Consider the following 24,397-nt stretch of genomic DNA (forward strand, 5'->3'; position numbering starts at 1 on the left):
TTCTTGTTTTCAAGGGGAGGAGGAGGGATCCTTAGTGTTGCTGTGCAGACATGTTCTTACTACAATGAAAACACTAAATCTGACACAGGGGACTGGCCACTGCAGACGGCAGATAAAAGAAATATCCCTCAGTGTCGACACAGGAGGCATGTATGGGATTTGGCTTTCCCTGGAGTGACATTAGAGGCTGAGTTCTCCTCCGAACCACTGCACTGTGATCCCAAGGACACAAGGCGGAAGCATCCAAGTGGATGTCAGCCCCAGAGGTGTGGTCCCACTTAAAAAGCTGTTAAGATCTCTTTGGCAGGGGTACATCCACTGTGTCTCCCTGAAAGCTTAGTTATTGTTATCAAGAGAACTTCATTTTGCAGCACTTTGTACACCACTGACTGCCTGCCCCTTGCACCAGAGGCTGTGCTGAGGTTAGCAAGCTCTTTGTTCTGCCACTGGGTTATTCTGCCACCAGAAAGTTTGCGGGTTTCTCCAGTACAATAATAAACATGATCATATTCCTGAGGCCTCAGAATGTACCTTGTTGGATCTTCTGGGAGTCTGAAGCAGCAAGACATTTCCACCTGGGATGACAGCAGAGAGTGGGCCGAAATAATAACTAGATGGAAGAAAAAGAGATGCTGTATAAAGACCAAAGTTCTGTTCAGAACTAGGTTCAGCAAAGACAGATTGCAACACAAAGTATTGAGGTAGGTGTTGTCCCAAGAAAAAAGAAGGAGCAAATTTCAAGGTGGTCAACAGCAGCAAGCACCAAAGCACATTTGCCATATGGGCCTTTATGTAGCACGGGAAGTACCTTCCAAGTGCTGCAAGCTCCCAAATGTGCAAGAGCCTTTAGTGTGCATTCTGTTCATGCTGGAGACCTTCGTGGTGCTGAGGGCAATTAATGGTTTCAGTCCTCATTATTAGGGATTGGGGCATATTTGGTACATACCCACAGTGGATGTTCTGGTTAGTTTATTCTATGCAATCCAGCTCAGCCAAACTGCAAACCACTCTATGACATAAAGAAATGCACAATAAATTTTGACAACTAGGAGATCTGCTTCAAAGTACTGTCCTTCTTCAAAGTGGGCTGACAGTGAATCCCCTAAATGACACATTGCTCAGCCTGGATCTTCTTTCCACCAGACCATCATGCTGGTCCTGCCACATGGTAGGATGTCATGGCATACAAGGAGGAGGAGGGACATTGTTTCATGTACAACACCACACAAAGGCTTAACTCCTAATTTCATCCACTGTGAGATGGGAGCCCTGCACATCAAGGCTAGTTGTGTCTCTTTTGGAAGAGGTAACATTCATTCTGACATTTCCTGAACTGATCTTTCAGAAGCCATTCATAATATTTGTTTGTGCAATTAAACCCATTTGCAGAATTCCACAATAGCATAGGGATGCTGATCTAAAGAAAATCCTCTTTTCTTACATATGGTAGATGGAGGAATACACCGGAGCAATAAGCCAATATCGATCTGCACAACAAGCAGCATTGCTGCAGGATGGAAAACAAAGACACAAAATATGGGCTACACTTAATAATAAGGTTCCATTTACAAGTATTTTATAAAGGTTAAATAACCATAACATGTTACAAAGATGGTATAGATTTCTATTTATAAGATTTACATATTACAGCTGACAAGATCATTAGATTTAATAGCTAGTTAAAGGCAATGATCATAAACAACCTACTGGATTGTAATTGCTGATTTGCCTTTTACTCAACTATCTCTGAAGTTTTTTATTAACCCTTTGTATGATCCTCACTATAAGTCAGGATCACAGCATGGATTTTTGAGGTTTTTTGCATCCTATACACTTGACAATTTCCATAGGCTAAAAAAACCTATTTTAGACAGTGCTTGTAAGTAGGTGTCATCAGTACACTATGTTATGCTACTGGAAAAAAAACCAGTTTATTGCAGTTCTTCTCAATAATTTTAAGCTCTCTGCCACTGGAGAGGACAACATTGCTTACAGAAAGCATGTTTCAAAGCAGTTTAAAATTAGTTCCTTCTTTCTGCTATTTACTGGCACTCTTTCCTTTCTCTTTTCCTTTCTCTATGTTCCCTTGGGATAGATGGAGTGAGTAACAGTGAATAAAATGATACAATTAAATTAAATGCAGCAAGCTTCGGCAAGCACAGTTCCTGATCCTGCAAGATGCCAAGTACTCTCAAGTCAAGATAAGGTACTTAGAGCTCTACTCTGAACAAAACAAGCATAAAAGAGTAAGTACAGAACTCATGAATATGGAACAGGCACCAAAGAAGAGCATCTCTTGCCTTACCTACAGGACTTCTACTGAATCACTGAAATGGTCCATTACCCAGGTCATCACTGCAATATCAATTTCCATTTTTGACTCCCACAGCCCTGTGAAAATCAATGACTACACCATTGGTGCATATTGGCTTTCATGCACTTTGACACTCCCGTTTCCCAAAACTGCTGAAGCCAGTAATTGATATTACAGTATGTTCTTTACAGGTTGCTTAATAACAAAATATGTTTTTAATGAGCCCAGTCATACACCATTGTTTTATTTATTTTTTCATAAAGCTACTTAATGGTAAGGAAGTGACAGAGGATAACTCCATGGGCCACATTCAAAGCAATGCCTGTTTTCCCCAATGGAAGACAGAGAAATTGCAAGCCAACACATGGAGTGGTTGGTTAGCAACAGCAGCTGGTTAGCAGCACACCACTATGTACTCATGTCTAACTGCATAGGGAAATTAAATGTATTGGACTCCTTTAGAATCAATTTAAAAGCCCTAAACTCATCAAAAATCTTGAGTCTTCTGACAAGTTTCACTGAAATTAGTTACACCACTTGTAAAAACACAGGAGTAAGGAGTTATCCTTGTAGAGTGGGCGTATGTCAAGGGCAGTAAGATTAGTGTCTGTTCTCAAATCCCATTTTTATCAATACAAATTTCAAACAACTGAAGGACAGGGATGTTGTCCTGAGTTTAGCCAGGGTAGAGTTAATTACTTCTCAATAGTTGTTACAGTGCTGTGTTTTGGATTTGGAATGAGAATGGGGTTGAAAACACACTGATGTTTTTGGTTTTTGCTAAGTCATGCTTATCCTCAGTCAAGGACTTTTTCCTTGTCTCATGCTCTGCCAGTGAGAAGGTACATAAAAGAAACTGGGAGGGAGCATAGCTGGGACAGGTGACCCGAACTGACCAAAGGGATATTCCACACCTTAGAATGTCATGCCTGGTATACAAACTGGGGGCACTTACCCGGAAGCATGGCTGATCTGGGTTTGGGAAGGGGGATCTGGCATTGGTCAGGGGGTAGTGAGCAATTCCATTGTGCATCTCTTGTTTTTCCCTTTTTATTCTAATTCTTATCATTAGCATTTGCCATTATTTCTGTATTTTACTTTATTTTCAATTATTAAACTGCTTTTATCTGAACCTACAAGTTTTACTTTGATTCCCCTCCCCATTCCACTGGGGTGGAGGGCAGAGAGAGGGCCTGAGTGAGTGGCTGTGTGATGCTTAATTTCCAGATGGGCTTAAACTATGACACATGTAAAGTTATCAGAATCATAAGCTTAAGGAAAAAATTTACTCAGCCTTTTCTATGCTGCAAGTCAATCCATTAGCCCCACATAACTTTAAGAAAACTACAAAATCCTTAAAAATACAGAAACTTGAAAGACTTATTTGAAAATCATCAGACCAAAGAAAATTTATTCAGGAATCAGAATTATCCATACTGCAGTTAAATGGACTCATGACTCCAGAATACAGTTTGAGATCAGTATAGTTTGACTGATTTTCTGGCTCTCTTACCACCTTATTTGCCTCTCTTCATCACATAAAAATTACTACTAACAAAAGTCCAACTGAATTTTACAGAAGTATGTGCATAGATATTTCTTTTTCAGCCAACTTAACAACAAACTACGTTATCACAAATGTATTTCAACAAACGAGGAAAGATGACAGATTATGCTTTAGAATAGTCTCTTTACATAGCTATTTGTCAGGTGTCACCATGCACAGCAGTTATCATAGTCTACAACAGAATGAACCAACCAAAAAAAAAGCCTTAATCAATATGGCTGTTGTCTTTGATAAAGACATCAGGCTACTGCTGGCCATCAATTAATCTATTTTGTGTGCAGAATTATGCTGTAGATCAGCTTTCCCAGGATTATCACAGGTCAAGAATTTCTTGTCATAAAATTTGCCAGTGAAAGAGACCTTTTGTCAACTATGTATTTAGTCAAGATATTCAAATTATACCCTATTAATTTCAGAAGGATTTAAATTCCTCTTCTGAAGCTACACTGTAATACTGACAATCATACAAACAGTGTTACTACAGACAGCAATGCAGCTGCACAGAAAGGTAGAAGCTGCATCATGCCATGTGTCTTCATAGACTTTAGGCATTGTTGGCTTTCTTCCCTTGCACACATTTTAATCCAGTTAGCAAGCAAAAGAGCTGAGAATGGCATGGTTTGCACCAGAAACATGCTATACCTGGGTGAGGTCTAATTTTTGGGTTGAGATTTACAAAATAGTATCATGAACTTTCACACAACAGTTCATCCCACCTGTATAAATACCAAGTCTCTGTTGTACCTGCCAGGGCTTCTGAGCCCACTGGAGTACATAGGTATGGTGAGACACCAAAATCCAGTGACTTGCTGGAGGCCAGAAAGATAATGAAGAAGAAAAAACCTAAACTCCTGTCATCAAGTCTCGTGATTTATCTGCAAGACCAGCATTACCTTTCTAGTTGCATATAATTACAGATGACTTATAGATCACATCCTGGAACTTCACAAGAAACAATGAGTTAAGGAGAGGCAGTAACAAGGTAAAGTTCAAACCTTTTTTCTTTTTTTTTTTTTTTAATGAAAACGGTGAATTCTGACAAATAATTGTTGCGAACAAATATTTTTAAAAGCTTCAGCCCCATCCTGAGCTGTCTCAGATACAGGCTCTCACAGTTTAGGAAGGGTAAGGAAATCAGCAAACAAGGTTCACACTTCCCTTATCCAATGGTCAGAAATTAGCTTGGCAGACGTTGTTGTGGGAGCAAAGGGGGCTACTCAGGCATCTCATACTGCTGAAGCACCACATCATGTCCTGGTGGTACCCACAGTTGCACAGACCAGGAGAAAGCAGTAACACAGCGCTCTTCCACCAGGGAGTTGATCTGCCCCTGGCCATGGAGTGGTTGTATGTGTGGCTGCTCTGCTGTTGCCTCATGGGCGGCAAAACAACCAGAACTGTTCACTGGTTTCTGAACTTTTCATTTCAACACTTGTTCCAGCTGCCTTTGTAAGCAGCTGCAGGGACACGGCATCATCAGACATTTCCTTCCATTCTGGAAACGGAAAGAAAGGAAGATGCAGTACTGCCAAAAACAATTCTAGTGGCAGAGAATCTCAACAGATTATGGCAGCAGTCCACATCAGTTACTTTTCTTAATTATGGCTCATAAATCCTATGAGCACTTGACACCAACATTAATTGGAAGTCAAGGGTTCACAGTCCCCTTCAGGAATTAACTACAGAATCCACAGAAAGTCTTCCACCAACTCACATAAGGATTTCAGACCCTGTGGTTTTATTTTTATTTTGGGAGGAGGGAAGAGAAGGGAGCCAAGGTACAAGTAGAGTCTTATGAGCAAACACAGATTCTTCTCTTCTCCCCTGCCTTGCCCCATTAGCTGTAACAAGACTCTTCAGCCTTTCTCCTCCAGATTACTCTAATTCAATCCCAGTTTCCAGTCACTGCTAACACTTCCATTTACAATATGAGTTTATTTAAGTCTCTCTCTACAGCACTGAGGACTTTTATTTTCTCTCAGTATTACACAGCAAATGTAATCTGACAGAAATTCCAGCTATAACATTTTGCATTTTTACAGTACTGTTCACTTTCAGGCGGTTTTACAAAAAACAACACTTAGAGGCTTACCCAATATGAGGTCCTGGTGTGCAGTATGCTAAACAGCTAGTTAAAATTCACTTCCTGAGCCAAAAGGTTTGAAGTCTAAATAGGGAAAGAATGGGAAAGAATGGGAGAGGAAAACAAACCAGTGGCTTACACATTATCAAGGCAGCAGCATGGTCAAGTCCAGAAGCCAGCTCAATCTTGCACACTGCACCATGCTGCTATTCTGGCATTACCTGAGATCTGTGACACTTCTAAGGATCAACACACCCATGAAAATGAAGAGGAAATCTGACTCAAGGACTAACCTAGGATCTAAAACATCTTCTAGGAAAGTACATGGAATAAATTCCAAACATCACACTTCTGTCCCATCTCCACACCACATCTCTCCTACATTTCAGATGGATGTCATCTCCGGAGGTGAAGACTTATTATAGAATGGGATAATTACAGAACAGTTAGATTGGAAAAAACCTCTGAAGATCAACAAGCCAATGCCCTCCTCAAAACGTGGTTAGTTTCAAAATAAAACTGGGTTGCTCAAGGACTTAACAAATTACAATATCCACAAGAATGGAGACTCCACAACCTCTCTAGGCAATCTATATTAGTATTTATTACCCTTCCCTCCCTGTGAAATAAAACTACTTCATATCTAAGAAATTTTCCTTTTAATTCCTTTGAATTTCTATGGAGCAACTTGAGCCCATTGCATCTGGCCCTTCTGCTGTGCATTTCTGGTTCCATCCTCTCTCTCTCTCTCTCCTAGAGGCAGTGGAAGACTGCACTTAGGTCCTCCCTTAGCCTTAATTTGTCCAGCATAAATGAGCACAGCTCTCTCAACTTTTCCTTGCACTGCCTTAATTTTTCTTAATTTTCCAATGCTGCAGTTCCCTAATCATCTTACTCACTCCTTGCTGGACTTGCTCCAGTTTATCCTCCTGTCCCTGGAACAGGAGGTCAAAACTGAACACAGTTCTCTACATGAGGTCTTGTAAGCAATGAATAGAGGGGACTCACCACTTGACCCGCTGGCTACAGTCTTGTCAAGGCTGCCCAGGATGCAATTGGCTTTCCTTGCTCCGAGCATGTTCCTGCTGGCTCACAATCACCTCACTGCCGACTAGGACCCCCCAGATCTTTCTGCAGAGCTGCTTTCTACCCAGTTGGCCCCCAGCCCACACTGCTGTGTCTTGGCAGAACAATGCATTTGTACTGTGAACGTTATGAGGGCTCTACCAGCCTGTTCCTCCCATTTGTTGAGGTCCCTCTGTATGGCAGCTCTGCTCCAATCTATCATATCAACTGCTCTCCTCCCACACAGACAACTTTGCATTATTCATCAACTTACTGACCGTGTTGCCCCTTCCTGCTGATGCATTGGACCAGGCTGCCCAGGGAAGTGGTTAACTCACCATCCTTGGAGATACTTAGAAGACACGTAGAAGTGATGCTTAGGGACATGGTTTAGTGGTGGACGTGGCAGTGCTGGGGTAGCTGTGGGACATGATGATCTTACAGATCTTCTCCAACCCAAACAATTCTATAATTCTATGATTCTGTGGAGATGCTGAACAGTCTCAGCCCCTATACTGATCACTGAGGAAGATCACTTACCTGCCACTTCTATTCCAAACTGTAGAGGAGTCTCCTTGACCAAACAGTCCAATTTTTCAACTACTAGCCAATTCATGTCTCACCAGTTTAGCTACAAAGGTGGTATGGGAGATCATGTCAGAAGCCTTGCCAAGGTAAACAACATTCACAGCTATTCCTTCACCACAGAGCATTCATTTAATTTCATTCTAGAAGGTAATGGTCATTTGTCCTGGTAAACCAGAGCTGTTCTCAATTATCTTCTCACTCTTCAAATGTCTGGGAAGTAGATTCCAACATGACTTGCTCCATAATCTCTTCAGGGACTGAGATGCTACCAGAGCTGCAGTTCACATAGTTCTCCTTCTTGCATATTTGTAGAACCTCATTCATTTAATAAACTTGTGGAAGGATTGATAAGAGGCAAAACAGGAGCAATTAGAATGAAAACCAGCACAGCAGAACATGAAACTACAAAATCCTTACAATGTTTCCCGTGTCTTATTTGGCAGCAGAGGGAGGAAGAATTCTGAGTATCCTGAGCTGACACCTGCTGTGCCAATTGTCCGCATGGAATGGTATTTGAAGCCAAAGAACACAATTATTGAAACAGAATTATTAAGTGCCAGATTTTTTCCACAGTGTCATACAGGAGAACACTGTAATCAAGCATGTATCTGGTTAGAACAGAAACAAGACAAAAAATACTTCTGTTTCTTCAACTCCTCTTGTAGACTTAAAGATGCTTCTCTAAAATCTCACTCGTTCATAAAAGATATCAGGAAATATATTTAAAATTGTAGAAAGGAAACTGGATGCCAAATTCTTATCTCAAAGGATGCTTTTTTTTTTTTTACTTTGAGAATTCCCACACCTATTAAACAGTAGAATACCTCCTTCTGCTTTCAGTATGTATTAGACTGAGCTATTGGTTGCACTGAGCACAAGATTAATATGAAGGAAGAGACCAGCATATTTCAATCTGATGCTGTTTGTTCTGACAGAACCAGAAAAAAAAAACAAACAACCTCGCCTCTAGAAAACTACCTGGAATTCAAAGTTAACAACTATTTAAAACCATCTATATTACTTTGAGAACACTTAAGCACAGTTTAGAGACAGGAAAAACTGGAAAACACTATAGTATTCAGCTCAATGTGAAGTGCATATGAAACCCTCTTTCAGACTCAAACTACACTTCAAGCTGCAAACGTGTCTGACTCTCTATACAACATTCCTGTCTCAGAATTCATACAGCATTTGCCACCTTTGATTTCTTTGCCATTGATCTCTACTATGCATTTGAGTCACGTTTAGTTTATGAGCTGTTTTTTCTCTTAGACCCCTCGCGGGGGTATCATTTAAAGAATCAAAAAATCAGAAATGGATGGCCAGGGAATGATTGCTCCTTTCACAGGCATTAGTCTAATCTAGATCATTTCCCAAAAAGATTCAGTAATGTACAAAATGAGTCACAATTTAGTACAGTGCATGACATTTAAAATAACATGGGTTACCCAGGAGCCAAGTATTATTGACTTTTCATGACATTTGTTCTTTCCAATGCCCAAGTTGATTTAGAGAGTTGGGCTTAGTAGTTTTTGTAATGTAGTAGTACCCTTTCTTCCCATAAATCTCTTTGTGACTTGAATGAGTCAAATGAATTACATTTTGAAGATTATGCTTGATTATTATTACATTCTTGCACTACATCTAATCCGGTTAACACCTGTGTAGTTTGAGCTTATGAGAGTTTATATTTTTATAGTACAAAACTAACAAACATAAACTAGATTTTCAGCAGCTGACTGGAAGATTTGCTGCCCTAACACTGCCTTAGGCCGTGTCACTGCCCTAGAGCCACATGTTGCCATGGCTTGGCTGGAAGTTACTCCCACTGCATGAGAGCCAAGATGACAGCATATGAGTCCTCCTCATTTCCTCAGGACAAGGTCAAAGCTTACCTTAAACCATGTCAGCCTTGGCTGGGGCTACAGTGGCTGATTTTGCATCACACTGCACATTTACCAATGAGATGCTCTGCGTGAGGAGTGCCAGCCTCCAGCTGAAGGGTGTGTCTGTCCCTTCACCCACCTGCTGGAGAACAGGTCTGCCCACACTTCATCAACGCCTACACAGACTCCAGCACAGATTCAAACAGTAGCTCAATAGTGCCCTTACAAGTCAAATCAAAACTGACAAAGCACGTAGAGCAGTTCTCGTGCAGAAGTTAATATTTCAAAAAGCAGAAAGATAATTACTTGTAAAATGCTGCCTTGAAAACAAACAAAATTATGCCTGCTACAGAAAACCAAGCTGTGTAACATACCATATAACCATTAAGATTTTTACATGTTAGTTATCACACAGTTAGCACAAGTCCCTTTCCCTAATGTGGAAAGATCCTAAAGCCCCACAGTCCATAGCTCTGCATAATTTTCAGCAATTTAAAGTAAGGCAGAAGTGTTCAGTGTCATTAACTCACAATAAAAGTCTTTTGCATTCCCATTACACTGTTATAGGCAACCTGAATCACAGCCCTTACTGAAAAGTTGCAGAAAAATTCAGCATATTTGTAATGCTACAAGTTGTTCTTCTATTTCAAAATAAGCCTGAAGTATCGTTGAACAAGTGAAATGGAAGTTCAGGTAACGGTTCACATCCATGTTTGCAAGCAGCACGTATCAGATATCAATAATTTACAGTGGTTTGTTCCTATCCCTTGCCACAGGGTGGTGCCCCCAAACCTCTCCTAGGAGAAGAAACAGGCAAATATTTTTCCTTTCCTTCCATGCAAAGCTGGCTGCCTGAGCTGACTTTGCCAGGAGACAGTTTGGGATCACCCGCACAGTGCAAAGCACAGGACACAGTGCTGCCATTTCCAGGGCCTGTGGGGATGACTAATTGATGCAGCTGCACCCAAATGACCACGCCCATCCAGCCACAGCACCACATTCTTCTTTATAGGCTGTATCCAATCTGAGAATAAACACAGCATTTTGCCTACAAGGTTGCCAACTTTTTTAAATGCAAATTTCGCTAAGGAAAGATTCCTAAATTAAATATGGTAACTAACACTTCTGTGAATGAAAGCCCGCAAAATATTTAAAATGGCAACAAAGCTTCGAAAGCAATTTCACATTAGAACTCAAGTGAAAGAAATAATGAGCTGACTAAGCTTTACCCTTCTCTGTTATGCCTGAATTGCTTTCAAGTGAACTCTTCATGACAGCATTTGACATAATTAGGAAGTTCTGCACTTTAATTCAACATTCAGGACTTGAAAAAATATCAAAAGGTGTCTATCTATTTATTTTATATAATTGCTGAAATTTAAATTAAAGTGGTAGAATACCAATTTAGGTCCCAGCTTGGTTGCTGCAAAAGTGCTGAGAGACTTTGCTGCCATTTAACACTCAAGAAGTAATTCCATATGGAGATACCGACAGTGAGCACAATGATGTTTCTGGATTACATAATGCTCTAAGAGAGACCTCAATTTTTATTAAGCAGGTAGGGAATTCTGCTCACGGAAATTTTTTATTTTTTTTCTATTCCATTTCCAAAATGGAACCTATACTGTCTCATTTATATATAAAAATAAGCATTGTCACTAGACAATTCATACATTTTATGCTGCTTTATAATTTCTTTATTTAGAAATAGGATAGGGAGAGGAACCTCAATTTTTGCCTATATCTATAATTAATGTTTTTAGAATTCAAGCTTTTTAAGTGTCTTTCATGGACTACAAAGCACACAACTCTACTGGGTCCCATATAACATTCTTTCATTGTAAGATATCACTGGAACCATTAATGAAGTCAACTAACACAAAGCCAGATCAGAACCTTGTGAAAAACTTTGTGGGTCTGTTAGAAGTCAAATCACTCAGGACATAATTTTTATGTACTGATAAAAGAAAAGTGTGGAATATTGTTGCTTCTTATCAAATATATTCCACAGAAATAAAAGATATGTAGTAGGTTTGTGAACATTTTGAGACAATCAGCATCACACAGGCAAAATGAACTTCAATTCTAGATACACCGTAAGTCAGAACACATAAAAGGTGAGATTGCAAAACTGACCATCAGAGCTGAGAAGGTAGAGAACCAACAGAAAGACCTGGACTTTTGGGAGCCACCTTAAAAGCACAGGACACTAATAGTAAAGGTTACATTTCGATAGATTACAATATGGCAAAATCTAAGTGGCTTTTCACCAGACCAGCAGCAGGGAAGCATCCTCACCTTCCAAATCACCACTGAAATGTATCAAGGACAGAAGGATACAGTACAGTGAACAGAGTAAGGAGGAGAGAGATGCACCAGAAGCAGTCCCGTCCTTGTGAAGGGGTTGTCAGATTTCAATCTACAAAAATTCTGCGAGGACTGTGCTTTTTAACATCACAGCTGAAAGAGACATTGAACTATCTGAACTGTTTATCAGTATTAAAAAAAAAAAAGTCCCCAACATGATTCTAACTTAGATTAACAATCTGAAAGTCAAATCTAATGCTGCAGTCACCAAGGTGTGCTGTATGGAAACATTGTGACACTCTGGGAGTCTTTAGACTCCAAGGTGAAACAGAGTTGAGAATGCTTTATATTTACAAAAGAATGTAGTGACTAAGTTACGTTTCCTTTTAATATAATGTATTTCAGTCCTTTCAACAGAAGGGATCAGAAAGTCTTCCTTGCTTTACTAGTCTCTTGTCATTCCGCTAGCGGCACTGTTCTGGCAAAGGGTGAACAGAGCTGTTAAATCAGTGTACATATACATGTGACCTTCAGTATGGAGTGTTTTTTCCAGCAACCATGAAGTGTCTACAATGGTGACAAGTTATTTTCTGAGTAATCTTGTGTGTATATATATCACAAGATGATATAAGATTTCATGTAGTAATCTTACTCTGCTCGGTGGAGTTAGGGTGACATATGCTGCTTTGTGATATAGAACAGAGTAAAATTGAGTTTTATAATATAAGTCCTGACAAAAATAGCAAGTGAAATACCAGCAGTGCCAATGAAGATGGGGCAAATAGAGCCACTATTATGGGCTTTGTAATATCTCAGACACAGTCCTTGATTTTTAGAATTAATTTCACTGGGAAATGGAATGTCTGACAAGACACAGAGGTGATTTTTAAGAGGGCTATTGACAGAAGCGACCTCAATTTAACATATCAGCTGAAAGATAGTACCTCTCACCGTGTAGCTGCTTCTAAAATCACTCTTCAGTGACAGCATCAAATACGAGTCAAAGTCCCAGGGCAATACAACAACCACCTCATAACTTTCTGCTCCAAAAGTGAATCCACAGTGAAAAAATAAACACTGTCATTACACCAGGGACTACCTGGATGAATAGATATTTGTCAGAAATCACAGGTTATGCAAACCCCTCCCCCTACTTCCTATCCAAAAATCCTTCTCTTTCCTTATCTCCCAAGAAAGAAAGCAGCATCGGACTCATTTCACAACGGCTGAAGGACCTGAGTTTTAAGAGATACAGAAACATGAATTTTCAAGAATGTCCTAGCAAGTAGCTCCCATTGAGCTCAGTGAAATTTTTGTAACTGGGAGTGTTTAAAAATCTGCCTAAAATTACTTGTCTGGAGCTGCAAGTTAGACACAAAGTCATAAAGGCACCCCTCCCTGTCTTGAAGCTGACCGTGTCTCTTCACACTCTCTTTTCTATATTGGATTCAATTGGTCACACTCTGATGCAAAGAACTGACTGCAAATGGTCCAGAAATGTAAAGAAGGAGTTTAAAATTTGAGCCTTGGTTCCGTTTCATCAGTTTATGTCTGACCTCCTATTGTCTCTGCTTCACAGTCCAAATATCCTACATTTCTGTGCCCTTAGGCTGCTATATTATCACTACAGGACCTCCCTCCCAAGACATGTTGCTTTTCACATTTTTAACTCCATGTATCATTTCTATCATGTCAGAAGCAGGAAAACCTCCAAAGGAGTGTTAACATCTCACTTCCCAGTTACTCATGTTTTAAATTAATATTTACAATGTTAATAAAAAATTCATGTTTACCATGGCAACCTGCATCATACATATGCTACTGATGAGAGTGAGAGAATCCATTAAAAATAAATAAAAATAAGCACGCATGGAAATGAACCATATACATTTCTGGAAACATGATGCTTCCAAGGAAGGAGAAAAAAATGAATCAGCTCTATTAAAAACCAAGATTTCATATCAATACAAGGGAGACTGGAATAGGAAATGTTGGGAGTGAATTATGAATCTTCATTTTACAGCGAATTTTCTCAACTTGGGTCTCTACAGTTTAATAGGGAAAAAACAAATAATCTCAAAATAGAAACTGGATGTAAAAATCTCAGTTTGATCCTACTTCTGTCTAAACTTTGAACTCCTTTATTCCTTTCTGACACATTTCTTTTATTAAAATAGAAGCTTCTGAAAAGGTCCCATCAGCCTATTTTTTTTTTTTGTCCCACCTGTTGGTTTGGTTTTGTTGTTTGGTTGGGGTTTTTTAATAACCACAAAATATTCTGATACAACACTAGAAGCTTATTTTAAAAACCAAAGCCTTGATTTCTGGAAACTCTATAGAAAATACCAAGCCTGGACACCTCATGAGTCCTAAACCCAAGTTATTTCTAAAGAAGGTTTCTGCCTATCAGATCTGTGCAAAAGCATTTTAGACGAAATATGTGCCAAGGAACAGCATCCCTCCCCTGAAACAACAAAAGTTCATCTAATCCACCTGAAAGGCACAGATCCAAGTTCCTGTGCTCTCCTGTCTGTGCTGGCTACAACTATACAAGCAAATGCAGAGGTAACCCCATTTACCTGTACATGTGTATTCAACTGAAAGGAAAAAACTCTGCTCGAGTGCAGCCCCCCCTGCCCAGAACAACACCACAATCAGAGCAGGTCACTCTCGTGCCTGGCAGAAATAACTCTGCTGATTTCAGAAAAATTACGCCAAGGATAAATTTAGCTCTGCACAATAAAAATAAGAACTTTACTGCAGCTGAACAATTGTCTGTACTCTGTCTTTCCTGAGCAGACATAAAACATCAGAGGACGAATACTCAGTATGGTTTATTATTTTTTGTTGTTGTTCTTGATGCCAGTTACTGTCAAAAAAAGAAATATTTTCAGAGCAGTAAAAAAAAAAAAACATTCCTATACTTCCTACTCTTCTTTAACTATGGGAAAAATATATTAAAACATCATGAATTACTATTTTTAATATAGGATTTTTATGTGCAATGTCTTGTTTCCAACCATTAATAAATCAGGTGGAAAGGCTTGGTCTCCTTGCAAAACACAGAATACATCAGGTACAATTTGTTTTTACTGATTTTCAGGGGCATTTACAGAACACAAAGTACAGTATAAGAAGAATATATTACTTAAATATTTTCACAGGCATATTCTTTTCACTTCAGAACTTTAGAAAAATAATAGAAGACCTTTCCAATCTGGTGTATGCTGGCTGCCACTTCTGTGTGGTACATGGGGCAGCATTTCCTGTGAAATGCAATTGGGTTTATTTTCAATATGGTCCAAGCATCAAACATCTGATTTCCCTTCCTTATTCACTTAGAAGGAACTAGTTATCCAAAGCCACAGAAGGAGGCTTTCAAGGAGCATCTCAAGCCTTAGGCCAATGGTTTGGTTTAAAAGCCTGTGTCCTGATGTTGTCTTAAGGTTCAAAGCAAGCAGGACATGCTGGTAAAAACTTAGGAATTCAACATGAGACGTAGGGATGCACTCAGGTGACTCAAATCCAGGTTATGGTGACCCTCACATTTCTGGCCAGCTCACAAGACAGAGCACAAAATGGAATGCAGTCAAAATGCAGAATATCTCCTGAAGCAACTGAGTAAACCACTGACAAGAGTCAGAATCACAAGAAATACTGTGAAGCAGATGAGAGCAGAGCCAGGGAAAACAGACTGAAGACCAGAAGCCTGAGCCAGACAAAGGCCTCAGGATGATTCTGCAAGGCAGACTGGAAAGGGCATAAACAACTTTGCCAAAAGCCAAGCAGACACACTAGCACAGGGGATGCACGGGCAGACCCAAATGAAGTAAAGCTGCATACCAACTGCAAGACTGAGAGCAACTTTCTGGGTCTTAAATATCTTTGAGATGCTATTCTTTTGACATGCACAGAGGAGCTTGTACACCAGCTGCAGTGATATGGCTGATGTAGTACATGTAGAACTGTGGCTTACAGGATTTGTGTAGACTTATTTGCTAGAACTGATGTTTGAAGTGACTCAGGTGCCTAAAAATAGATATCGAAAACCATTAGTGGAAATAAAAGAAGACTTACTAAGGCTTGTGCACGTCTGGAACAGCTGTTGGAGGCCAGGTGGGATATGTGAGGTGCCTACAACAGGACTGCACAGATTTAGCACCTGGATCACTTTGTAACTTACATAGTGGAAAAGACAGAAAACTGCGTCAGCCCAAATGACAGATACAGAAGTTCCACAGTGGTCTCATTGGCCAAAAAAAAAAAATAAACCCTGATGCTCAACTTATCCTTTGACCCTTTGTAGGTCAAAACACGGCTTGGTTTTAATAATGTTTCTAGCATAACACCACCTTCATCTCATATCACATGTCATCTCAGCTCCTCTGCTCCAAGTGATCTTCCACTCCAGAAATAAATGTAACAAATTTCACATAAAAACCTGAGTTCATGTAAAGTAGGAGTGCTTACAGGGCAAATGGAGGAATGTTAGAAATGTCAGTATGCTAGAAATGTCAGTCCAGAAAGTCCCTAAACAGAGCGAGATTTCACCACAGGGTGGTAAAGGCTTTTCTAGAAGAAAACTTGTTCCTGTAGAACAAGTTTCTCTAAACCAGAGGTTTATATTTATCTAAATTTACAGATTTATCCATACTAGAATTTCACTTAAATATACCAGGAAAATATGTCATGAAAAGCAAACAAAAACTCATGAATACACAACCCCTGTAAAATGAAGCCAATTACAAATTTTCTGGAACTACAAGTGAAGAACATGTCTGAAGACCAAAATATTTATGTGCACACATAGAGCTCAGATACACAACTTGAGCCATTCCACTTGAAAATTTTGCTTATAGCTTTCATAAAAATTATCAGTAGTTTAAGATACTGGTTTTTTCTCTGTCTCAACTGGAGAGAGATGTCACTAACTGTAGTACACGTCACTAACATGAACTACAGAAAATAAGAAGAGAAGATACAACTACAGTAGGGTCATATTTAGAGTTAGCAGAGTGTTGATCTCATTGTAGGGTCAGACCTATCTATTACATTATGCACTGGCTGCGGCTGGATGGAGTTAATTTTCTTCACAGCAACCTGTAAGATGCTGTGTCTTCAATTTAGGATTTAAAAAGTGTTGATAACACACTGATTTTTAGCTAACACTGAGCAGTGCTTACAGTGTGCCAAGGCCACTTCTGGTTCCCCCCTTGCCCCCCCCCAGCAAACAGGCTGGGGGTAGACAGGAGGCTGGGAGGAGACATGGCTGGGACAGCTGACCCAAATTGTCCAAAGAGTCATTCCATGCCATATGCCATGCTCAGCAATAAAGGCAGTCATTGCTCAGACGCTCTCTGTCTGTAGGTGAGCAGTAAACTGTCTTTATCTCGACCCACTAGATTTCCTTGCTTTTGCCCTTCCAATTCTCTCCCCTGTTCCTGCTGTGGGAGGACTGATGTGTTGGTGGGTGCTTTGCTGCTGGCCGGGGTCAACCCATCCCATTGTGTCACCCGAGGAAGACAAATGTATCCTGTCTCTCCCATTCACTGGCTCTGCCTGAGAAGCTGAGACTGCCTTAAGTCATCACCTGACGGGATCAGCATTTTGCATGCACTTAGTGATCTGCAGAGCCCTTACAAAGGCAGGGAATAGCTGAAAAGTAAAAATCTGGGTAAATTTATTTGCTGCCTCAAATTGCCCCCAAATGGGAAATTATTCCTTACAAATCGTGACCTGTAACAAGGAAATTGTCATTAATGCAGAAATGTTTCCTGTGCTATGTTCTTGCCTGACCTTGCTTGTAGCTGTGCTGGCCAAATGCTAACACAACCTACATAGTTTAGCTGGACTTTATGGAAAACTTGGCTCTAAAAACATTTGCAATGCAGAGAACCAAGAGAACAGACCTTCTGAGTCTGTCATGCTGTCTCCTGGCAGAGGAGTACAGCATCTATAGCTCTCAGAGTTATCTCTGAATCCTCCACTTCTTGTTTAAACATCTTTTATTCACTTGGGTTTGTACCAAGGTATTAAAAATTGTTATTGAAAAACAACAACCAGCAGTCCAAAACAGCTCCTTCTGTTCCAAATAACAGAAAAACTGTCAAATCAATGTGTGGATAGTCACTAATTTATCTGCAGAGCATTACAGAGCTGCCTGAGATAGAAGGTGCCTCAGATACTTGTAGTTTTCCAAAAACACAACCAGCTTGGAGTTAATTAGCATGACAATGTAGAAGGACACTTAAGCAGGTTTTCCACCACATACAGAATTCTTTGGTATTTCCTGACTACTGTCAGCTTTCAACTTTTACAAAGTTAGCCTGGATGGATCTATCCTACAGAGCAAAAAGCACTGTAATAATAGCACTGATGCACCATTCAGTATATGTGCATAATGCAAAATTAGGAAGACCAATGCTTCAACAGTTCATACCTGCAAAATAATATTACAAATATTTTTCCTTTGTATTCCTATTTTACTTTAAATAACTTCAAGATACCTACATTCTATGATTCTATAATTCTCATTTTCCTCAGCTTCTACAAACTTACATGTGCCATTCCAAGGAGGGAGTGTATTTTTATAGCTATAAAATGACAATAATTTTATTCATTAAGACTTTGCCAGCCAAAGCACTTGGGGAGTAGTAGAAAAGTAATAAACACATTTCAAAAGACACGACAGAAATATCTTTTTAAAAACAGAGTTAGAATACAAATGAAGCAAGCAAGGAAAGGTGGTCTAATAAAGTACAGACAGCATTAGTCATAAAAAAAAGCTGGAAATTCTCTGAAATGGAAGAGTCTGCTTTGTTCGGTAACAATGATGACCTAAAAGAGAAGCCACAGTGGAGTGGGGATTCTCCACCTCAGTGCTTTACCACAGCACAGGCATAATTCTCAACCAACACTGATATCGTGGACCAGAGCAGGAGGTGCCAGTCACACCATGTCTAGCAATGAACGCAGTGCTGTTGAAGCAGTGCTCAGGAGCAAAAAGGGGAAGGTGCTCTTATCACAATGAGGTCTTAGGTAAGGATAGCTTGGCAAAACCTAGGAATGAGTAAGCGGAGATGGAAGCACTGTGTTTAAGAGGCTCTCCCACTCTGAACACAACAGACATGGCAATGGCTTGTAAAGGTGATGAGAAACAGCTTGTCTGGTCAGACTGCAGAGCAGTGCAGACTAGGAGCTGGTAATGGAGTCAGAGACAAAGCCTATGTGGTTTCAGCTACAGCAGCAGAATTCCTAAACTAATTTAACACCTATCATGGAAGTAGAGATTCCCTTCCTGGTATTTTATTTTATAAGCATCTAGAACAAGAGAATTCACAGTGCTGAACCAATCATTTTCAGTCAATTTCTGATTGATTAATAACACATTAACCTGAGGTGATTCATAAATCTGAGGCAACCTTTAGAACAGCAGCGACAGCACTGTGGGTGACAACTATTAGAAAACTTAAACCAGCCACGTTCTTGCTTTCTGAATAAGGTGCAAGCACTGTGTATGTAAAGCAAGTGCTTTCTTTCAGTTCTGTCTGTACCTGCCTGGCACAGGCTTTCTATTCAAATTTTATATCCAGAAAACAGAGATACACCATAGTAACAGAACCCAACTGACTTGGAAGACACATATTCCCCTCAGATTTCATTGGCCTAGCTTTACTGATGATATAAGTTCCTAGAACAGGGTTGAAGTTGTGCCTTCAGAGATGCTTGTGGAAAGCAAACAAAGTGTGAAGCCATCATTTTAGGGACAGGTTTAAGTCCAGGTTCAGAGACTGTGACCTTCACACAAAGTACCAAAAACGTGTTAGGGTCATTTATATGGCAATCAGATTTCTGGAAGCATTTTATTCCCTCCCACTCCAGCTATTTTTAGCTGAACTCTATGTCCCCATTCTGGTCAGACTCATCTAGCCAGATTAGGACTAAATGGAGCACAGCAGTGATCCCACAGGAGTGTTCACCCACTCCTTTATTATGCATAGAAACACAATTAAAAGCTCTTGCTGCTCTCTAGAGTTGAATAAAAGCAGAAGATAACCTTCTTAAGTTTTGCTTCATGCTTCTTTCATTCACAGCTTTTCAAAATCTTTGCACAACGTCAGCGGAAGGAGCATTCCTTCTTTGTCATCCAGCTGGGAGCACGGAGAACAGCCTTCCGAGAGGACTGCACTGGGAATGAAAGCCCACAAACATCCCAGTGTAACAGAGCTCTGTGCACTGGCCCAACCAACCTGCCGTTCAACATCCTGCCAGTCATCACAAAAAATGTGTCAAATCAAGGGAGAAACATTAGCACAAGTCAGACTTGAGCAATGAACAGCCACCTCAGGCTTTTAGGGTGCTCCTGGCAGACTGTTTGCCAGCATCTCGCCTGGCAGTCCTTCACTGTACAAGGTTCCCTTTGACTAATACAAATCACTTGTACACAGTGGCAGGAGAAACAGGTGCACACCAACTAATACACCAAATCTTAAAGAAATATTAATAAAGAAAAATGTAGATCTGCATGAATGTCAAAGTACCATTCCAGTAACAGCACCTCCATTGTTAGCCTGCGTGCAGAAACAGACACCAACAACTGCTGCCTTCTTGGCAAATGGGAACGTGACCACAAAGCTGATCTCCTCTTCTGTCCAATTCTTCTGGTAAATCAAGGGGCAACAACTGATTTTTACAAAAAATGTTAATAAAATCCATGACACCACACTAAGAGAATCACAATGATTTGACAAGTCTTCTCCAAATGCTCAGTAAATTTGTCTCAAGGTGGAAAGCCATATCAGCATGACAGCAGGTTGTTTCTGTGCATTTGAACAGCTTGGTTCTGACTGGTAACTAGACTAAAGATAGACAATGCTTGATTGAGAGAGTTTTTCCATTTTTATATCTCCAGGAATGTTACAAGGCATACACGGGTACCCCTGATAACATGAGAGCTAAGAGAACAAACTGTAATAGATACCCAGGTTTGCACATCCTTGGGATACCAGATGACTTATGCGAGAATATTACAATAAATTGCCTCTGAAATTGTGGCATGCTGCTCTGGGGAAGGATCTCTTCAGTGTCCTCCCAGGAACAAAACTTTTGTTATTCTAAATTGCTCTAATTAGCTCTCTTCAGAGCCCTGTGGCTATAGCTATTAGATTTTCAACACAGCGACAACACTCTCCAGGCAACAAGATGGTTACAAAACGTACCTTTCAAACTAGTCAGCACAAAGCTATGGGAACTCAAAAATGCTCCTTATAATCACAGCAAGATGTATGATTCTGTATTTTCAGCCTAAGGAGAAACTAGGCAGAAAATGGGTATTAGACATTCACTCTTGGGAGTTTTCTTAAAATATTTGCATTAAAAATTATCAATTCTCAGTGTACAGATCAACCATTTTAGTACTGCTCCAACTAAATAAAGTTATCTCCCTACCCCAACCTGCATTACAAGATTTAAAGCTTCTAGATTCAAGTAATTATTTAATCTTTATTGTCCTCTGTCTAAAACAGACCTAGGGTGTAGCTGATAATAATAACTCTTGCCTCAATAATCCCTGTAGAAGAAAAATTGTTATTATTTTATACAAAAGGATCAGTCCCTTAATTTTCTCCTACACATCTTCCCACAATGGACTGTGGGATACTATGGCCATGTGGTCTGATCTGAAATCTTTTCTAAAGGGCACAGACATGAATGTTTGTCTTCACTGCTATATAGTTCAGTAACAGTCTTACAGCTAAATTAACATTTTTAAAATTTGGTTCAAAGATTTCCTGGTAACTGGCCCGACAGGTCACTGCTAGAATATTTACAGAGATATTTTTGGTATTTTTTCCCCTCACACAGTTGCACCCACCACAGTTCAATATTTGGTTCTGCTTGGGAGGACACATAACATGTCTGATCAGAGACGATATGATACCCTTTTCCTTTACCCTCAAAACATTAAAGTTCATATTTGAAACACAAATGTAATGGCATTCTGTCTGCTGGTTGAATATCAGTAGACTACATCTAGGAGACAGAACTAGGTTTGGGGTTTTTTTTAGAGAAACAAAAATGCCTTAATTTTTCATTTAAGCACAAATCTTACATTTGTGGCATTTTTCATCTTGAAGGATTACAAGTCTCTTTACTACAAGTGTAATATTAATAATAAAAAAGAGACATTCAGTTGGAGGTTTGAATTTTCAAAATATCACAGTAATTCCCTCATGCTCACTAAACAACTTTCTTGTAAGGTACTGAAAGTTTACTGACCTTAATTGTAGTCGCAGAAATGTGGAAATGAGGTTAAGTAACAAGACTACAAAGTTAATCACTGGAGAAACAGGGAATGATATCCAGACGACTTGATTCTATCACTAGCCCACAGAAATTAGCGGTTAGAGTTACTTTTAACCACAAGTTGAAAAGCAGCAGCTGGCTGATGGTTTAGAATTGAGGATAAGCATTACTTACCACCAAATCATATTCAAACCTGGCATTTATGTGAGCAGCCAAAGCTTGCTTGATATGGAGAGGAGTGTTGGAAAACAAAACTGTTCTATGTTACTGAACACCTGTGACTGCCAACCAGGTCCAGCAACAGATGCTCAATGCTCCGTGTTTCAGTTTAAAAACACCCAACCCACGAGGTGGCACTGCAATGAAACCAGAACAGCCTTCAACGGTTTGAATCAGAACAAGGCATGAAAAAGTTGGGGGTTTTTTTTGATCAAAGTGGGACGGTACCTAGAGCCAATACCATCCGTGATGCAAACAAGCTCCAATAAACTTGCATGCTTTTCTTCTGTGCTGCACATGTTGTTTGGTCTTGATCCATCAGCACCTGTGCTAGCTGCAGATTTTTCTTGAGACCTGTTCCACTTGCACAGATCACAACAAAATGCATTTTCACTGCGGGGTGTCTGGAAAGTTTGCTTGCAGAAGGCCTATGAACTGTCATTTGGGGTAAATGCATTCTAATACAAGAAGGAACTTGTTCCAGATACATTGAGTCCAATATATTTCCTTAGTTATTAATGGAGACAGGCTGGCAATGGGCTCTTCTCAACCTTTGGTTATCAGTTCCGTGATTTTGTGATCAATCATTAATCAAGCACAACTCCCAAAAATGGTAGGCAGTGGAGAATGATGAAAAGCTGGAACAGGTAGGTACATGCTAAGAGTGTCAGGGAAAAACAATTGACAGTAAAGATGAGACAGACAGACAGCTTGTCTAGGTTTTGTATGGAACCAATAATCTTTTCAGGAAACATTTTAAAAATATCAGACCTAAAGATCCAGTTGCTTTCTCCATCTCATTTCATCGTGGCCTTCTGTGAATACTGTCCTTTATGGCTATTCTTGGTTTTCTCCTTGTATTCTCTGATCCTTCCTCAGCATTATCAGCATCTGAAGAGATTTCCTCAACTAGTGTTTCTGAGGATGAAGCTTGGAATTTGTGACTCATCTACTTTTTGGAAAGTGAATACTGACAGCACTACAGCCACTCAGTGTACAGACAGCACATCCACACTTCCTTTCTCTTGCTGTACAGGCCATGGAACTGGACTAGTGTCACATCACAGAGCAGCCATTGGCAAAATAAGACTCCTTGGGATCAAACACTTGTCATGGTATGAGGCCACTGGCTTCATAAACCATTTATCCTGCTTTCTGCAGAGGCAATGGCACAGCTCACCACAAACAAACAAATCTGCCCAACAAAGACTGGTTCACTCTGCTGAAGTTTGACTGAACCAAGCAAGGTCCTTCAGGGTTCTCATGCAGCAAGCCAGAAATGTCTTCTACAGCTTCTTTTTTAGGAAATCCTTGAAGACATTCCTTCGACTAGAACATTTACTGAATCTGCAGTGTGGAATTTGCATCTTTATCCCTCAGATTGTCTGGAGAGGGCACAAACACACGAGGACTCAGGTGAACAGCTGGTGTTCAGACATCTGTGCATCATCTAACACCCACTTCGGGGCTGTATGATAAATACGTGACCTTGATTTTTTTTCTCCCTTTTAAAAGGATAATGACAAACCAGTTGACAACACTGCCAAAGTTCAGCCATCCCAGCACAACTGAACAGGGCTCCAGCAGCCTCCGGTCACACAGGACACTTGCACCAACAGCTGGCACAAGCAGGTGGCCAAATCTGGAAGTAGTGGATTAGCAATGTTATCCTATTTAATGGAAGCTCAAGACTTCGTTAAATCGAATTATTATCCAGCAAGAGCACACATGGCAGTTACACGATGAAAATCTTTGCACGAAGGTTTGCAAAGTGCTGACCAGTGCTACTGGTAACAGGGTTATCCAGCACTTAAAAAGAGCTGAAACCTCCCAATTTTCGCAGGCACAGTTCGCACAGGATGCGGATGACCGAGGAACACCAAAATCACAACAAACCCCTCCCGCAGCCTCGCGCCCCTCCACCCAACAAAATGGCGTCGCCGCGCGCACCCCGCCCGCGGCTCCACCCCCCGCGCATGACGGCGGGGGCCGAGCAGCGCGCGCCCCGGAAGAGCCGAGGGCTCCGCCCTTCGCCCCGCCTGTTCGGAGCGAGGCCGCGCGCCCGC

At 40.3% G+C, this 24,397-nt stretch overlaps 1 protein-coding gene across 2 annotated transcripts in view; it reads right to left on the bottom strand.

Annotated features, from left to right (window-relative positions):
• The window catches only part of SORCS2 (sortilin related VPS10 domain containing receptor 2), a 598,972-nt gene extending 574,680 nt beyond the window's left edge, over positions 1-24,292 (bottom strand). Inside the window, exons 1-2 of one of the 2 annotated variants that reach the window (XM_032685842.1) lie at positions 22,560-24,292; positions 22,287-22,468 (exon numbers count right to left, since the gene is read on the bottom strand). The gene's annotated coding sequence lies outside the window, so the exon portion shown is untranslated. Of the gene's footprint in view, positions 1-22,286 lie in introns of both variants that reach the window. The other variant, XM_032685841.1, reaches the window with a different exon arrangement.
• Between the last annotated feature and the right edge of the window lie 105 nt (positions 24,293-24,397).

The sequence above is a fragment of the Chiroxiphia lanceolata genome, chromosome 4 (assembly GCF_009829145.1).
Source record: "Chiroxiphia lanceolata isolate bChiLan1 chromosome 4, bChiLan1.pri, whole genome shotgun sequence".
In the NCBI taxonomy this organism is placed as follows: domain Eukaryota; kingdom Metazoa; phylum Chordata; class Aves; order Passeriformes; family Pipridae; genus Chiroxiphia; species Chiroxiphia lanceolata.